The following is a 5156-nucleotide window of genomic DNA, read 5'->3' on the forward strand; positions in this document are numbered from 1 at the left end:
TTTCCCCCCTCCCCCCCCTCCCCAGCATTTGGTATTGTCAGTGTTTTGGATTTTAGCCATTTTAATAAGTGTGTGGTAGTGTCTTACTGTTTAAATTTGCAATTCCCTAATGACATGTTGTTGAGCATCTCTTAATGTGTTTATTTACCAACTGTACATCTCCTTTGGTAAGGTACCTGTTATCTTTCACCCGTTTTTAAATTTAGTTGCTTTCTTATTTTTAAGTTTTAAAACTTCTTTCTATATTTGATACCAGTCCTTTATCAGATATGTTTTATAAAAGGTTTACTCCCAGTCCGTGGCTTGAGCTAATTTTTGTGAAAGGTTTACTGTGTCTAGGTTCATATTTTTATATGTGGATGTTTACTTTTTGTTCCAGCATCGCTTGTTAAAAATACTATCCTTTCTTCATTGAATTGCATTTTTTCCTTTATCAAAGACCAGTTGACTATCTGGGTCTATTTCTGGGTTCTCTATACTGCTTCACTGATATAATTGTCTATTCTTTCACCAATACCACAATCTTCATTCCTGTAGTTTGAGAGTAAGTCTTAAAGATGGGTAATATCTGTCCTTCAACTTTGTTTTTCTTCAATATTATGTTGGCTATTCTGGGCCTTTTGTATCTCCATATAAACTTTTAGAATCGCTTTTTCAATAACCACAAAATAACTTCTTGGGATTTTAATTGGGATTATATTGAATCTGTAGACCAAGTTGTGAAAAACTAACATCTTGACAATACATGAACACCATCTCTCCATGTATTTGTTCTTTCTTTCATCAGATCTTATACATATTTTATTAGATTTATACCTAAGTATTTAATTTTTTGTACTGACATAAGTATTATTGTGTTTTTAAAGTTCCAACAGTTCATTGCTGTTATACTGATATTGGTAATTTGTGTCGTCTGTTTTCTTAACTAGCTAGATAGAGGTTTATCAATTTTGTTGATCATTTCAAAGAACCAGCTTTCAGTTTCATTGATTTTCTCTATCAATTTCCTGGTTTGAATTTCATTGATTTATGTTCTCATTTTTATTATTTATTTTCTTCTGTTTCTTTTGTGTTTAATTTGCCATTCCTTTTCTAGTTTTTTACTGTGGAAGCTTCAATTACTGATTTTAAATCTTTCATTCAATGCTATACATTTCCTGCTAAGCATGGCTTTCACTTCATTCCACAAACATAGTGTTATATTTTAATTTCAATTACTTTGAAGTACATTTAAAGTTCTCTTGAGAATTCTTTGGTCCATGTATTATTTCAAGTGTTTAATCTCCAAATGTTCTTTGAGGGTTTCCAGATCTCTTTGTTTTTGAGTTCCAGTTTAATTTCATTGTGGTATGAGAGCATACTGTGTATAATTTTTGTTGTTTTCAATTTGTTAAGCTGTGTTTTATGGTTCTGAATGTGGTCTATCATGGTGAATGTTCTCCATGAATTTGGGAAAATGTGTATTCTGCTATATTTAGAATATGAAGTATTCTATAGATGTCAATTAGATCTTCTTGATAGTGTTATTCAGTTCAACTATGTCCTTATTAATTTTGTTTCCTATTGGGTCTATTAATTACTGATATTCATTACTGAATTCTTTATTTATTTTTTATGTGCAATTCTATCAGTTTTTGCCTTATGTATTATGATGCTCTGTTGTTAGGTGCCTATATGTGAAGGATTGTTATGTTTCTTGGAGAATCGACCTCTTTATCAATTTGTAACATCCCTTTTTATCCCTGACAATTCTCCTTGCTTTGAGGTCTTCTTTAAATTAACATAGTTACCCCACTTTCTTTTAATTAGTGTTAGCATACTATTTCTTTCTCTCTCTGTTTAATCTACATGTGTCTTTATATTTAAAGTGGGTTTCTTATAGACAGCATATAGGTGAATCTTGTTTTTACTTTTTTTATCCACTCTGACAATTTCTTTTCACTGGTATATTTAAAGATATCTAAAGTGAATATCGATATAATTGGATTAATATCTACCATATTTGCTTCTGTTTTCTATTCACTGCCCATTTTTGTTTCTTGTATTATCTTTCACTCTCTGGCTTTTCTGCTTTATCTCAACATTTTATGTTATTCCATTTCTTCCCTTTCTTAGTGTATCGATTACACTTCTTTAATATTTTTTTTCCAGTGGTTGCACTGGAGTTTGCAATGTACATTAACTACTAATCCAAGTTCACTTTCATGGAACACTGTACCACTTCATGGGTAGTGGAAATACCTTGTAATAGAGTATCCCACTTCCCCTGCCCTTATCCCTTGTAACAATGCTGTTATTCATTTCATTGATCCATTAGCTATAATCACTGAATACACATGGCTTTATTATTATTTTGAACAAATTCTTAATCTGTTAGATCAATTTAGAATACAGAAAACAAAAGACTTATCTTCATTTATTATTTCTCTAGTGCCTGTCCTTTCCTTTATGTAAATCTCAGTTTCTGACCCATGTAACTTTCATTTTCTCTGCATAACTTCTAACATTTCTTAGGAAGCAGATCTACTGGCAACAAATTCCAAAAGTCTTTGTCTATGAAAGTCTATTTCTCCTTCACTTTTGAAGAAAATTTCTATGGACACAGAACTATATGTTGGTGGTTTTTCTCTCTAACACTTGAAACATTTCACTCCTTTTTTCCTGCCTGCATGGTTTCCAAAGGTATGATATATTTCTTATCCTTGTTCCTCTACAGATAAGAAATTTTTTTTCTTTCTGGTTTCTTTCAAGATTTTCTCTTTACCTTTGACTTTCTGCAATTTGAATGGGATATACCTAGATAAAGATTTTTTTCTGGTATTTAACCTGCTTGGTGATCTTTGACCTTCATGATCTGTAGTTTGGTGTCTGTCATTAATTTTTGAAGCTTCTCAGCCATAACTACTTCAAATAACTTCTTTCTTTTCATTCTGATATTCTCATTGCACATATATTACATTAAAAAAATTGTCCCACAGTTCTCAGATATTTTGTTCTTTTGCATTCTTTTTTTCTCATTGCATTTCAATTTGGAAAGTTTCTATTGACATTGCTTTAAGAACACAGATTTTTGGGGCGCCTGGGTGGCTTAGTCGGTTAAGCGTCCGACTTTTGCTTAGGTCATGATCTCGCGGTTTGTGGGTTCGAGCCCTGCGTCGGGCTCTGTGCTGACTGCCAGCTCAGAGCCTGGAGCCTGTTTCAGAGTCTGTATCTCCCTCTCTCTCTGATCCTCCCCTGTTCACGCTGTCTCTCTCTATCCTAGAAATAAATAAAAATATTTCAAAAAAAAAAAAGAACACAGATTTTTTTTTCAGCCATGTCCAGTCTATTGATGAGCCCATCAAAGGCATTCTTCTGTCAGTTTCTTTGATTTCTAGTATTTCCACTTGATTTTTTCTTAAAAGGTTTCCATCTCTCTGCTTACAGTACCTCTCTGTTCCTACATGTTGTCATTCTTTTCATTAGAACCTTTGGGGTAGTAATCATAGTTGTTTTAAATTTTCCAATCTTATAATCATCATAGTCTGGTTCTGATGCTTGTTCCATCTTTTCAAACTGTTTTGTTTTTTAGTATACAGTATAATGTCTTGTTGAAAAACGGAAGTGATGTAGCAAGTAAAAGGAACCATGGTAAATGAGTGTATAGTGTGAGGCTTCCTGTTTCCCTGACTAAGAGCTGGACTATGTTTACTGCCTGCTGCAACTGTAGATGTCATTGGCTAAAATTTCCTCTGCTGTCTTTGTTTTGTCTCCTCCATTGTTTTCGGATTTCCCTATATACTTCTTAAAGCTAAATATGAACAATTCTTCCAGCTGTAATCACCTTGTTGATGTGATGGTAAGGTATGTGTGGGCAAGAGTCCCACAGTCCTATGATAAGGTCTTGGTCTTTTACTGAACTCTGCCTCTAGGCCGTGACCTTTACAAGTGCTTCTCACACTTTTTTTCTCCTCTTTAGGTGAGAAGAGTAAAGCTAGACAGGGCTGGAGTTGGGTATTTCCTTTCCCCAGGTCAGTGAGGCTCTGATAATACCCCAGCAGGTTAGACTCTGGTAAAACAGTTTCCCCAGAGGGACAGCCTTCCTAAGAAGAACAGAGAGCACTGGTGTATTTCAAAATGGCTACTTTCCCCCTCCCTCTGCTAAAAAGTAGGGGAGAATTTTCAGAAATCTTCACTGTGAGGAGCTTCTAGGGCTCCTGGAGCTAAAACTCACACAAGTGTGGGGCCTCTTAAGAATGGAGCCCTACTACAGTTTTAATTCTCAGGTTTGCCCACACCAACCCTTTGGTAATTCTTCGATTGCTGTTTAAGTTCTACTCAGACACTGACGTCTACTGTGCTTTCTGCTCCTGAGACCCTGATCTGGTAATCTGAGACTCTGTATCTGTCTGTCTCTCCAATTTCTGGGCAGTGGTTTGCCCTATGACTTCAGTTCTCTGAGGGATTTAAAAAGAGTTGGTGATTTTGAGTTTGTCCAGTCTTTTCCTTGTTACAAGATGGAAGTGATGACTTTCAAGCTCCTTATATGCCAGACTAGATCAAAAGTACTTTAAAATACAATATTTGAAGTGTTAACATTATAAAATTAGTTAGCTATAAAATTTTCATTGGCTTATTCTTATTTCTTTCCAGTTCCCATTTTTCTCTTGCTCCCATTCAGCCACACTTCGAGAACAGGGTGGATAGAGCTGGCCCCCGAAGAGGGGCCGACATTCTGATGAGGTGTGGTTATCTGGTTACATGAAACGAGGCCTCTGAAGAGGTTAAATTATTTAGAGAAGGCATGCACAGAATTTACAAACTGTTTACCACACTGTTTGATTCTCTCAGTGGAGGAGTTTTACTTTAAGTGGACTTTTTGAACTTGCCTTCATTTGCAATCCTTTTAATTATCCAGCAAACAATTTGATCACAGGCTTAATAAGCCCACTTCACACGGTTACTTCAGAGCTGGGATCAGCTTAATATTTTTACTTGAACAACATAAAAAGATAGTCTCTTAACTTAAATGTGAAACCATTTGGGTTGCTTTTCTATTTAAGATACTATAGAAGTCTATTTCCTCTAATATAAAATAGTAAGAAGCTTAAACTAGAAACTATAAATAAGAAATTAAAAATGAAAATTTCATGGTTATTTTAGAAATGTCTTTAAGA

This window comes from Crocuta crocuta, unplaced genomic scaffold (genome assembly GCF_008692635.1).
Source record: "Crocuta crocuta isolate KB4526 unplaced genomic scaffold, BGI_CrCroc_1.0 scaffold32, whole genome shotgun sequence".
NCBI lineage: Eukaryota > Metazoa > Chordata > Mammalia > Carnivora > Hyaenidae > Crocuta > Crocuta crocuta.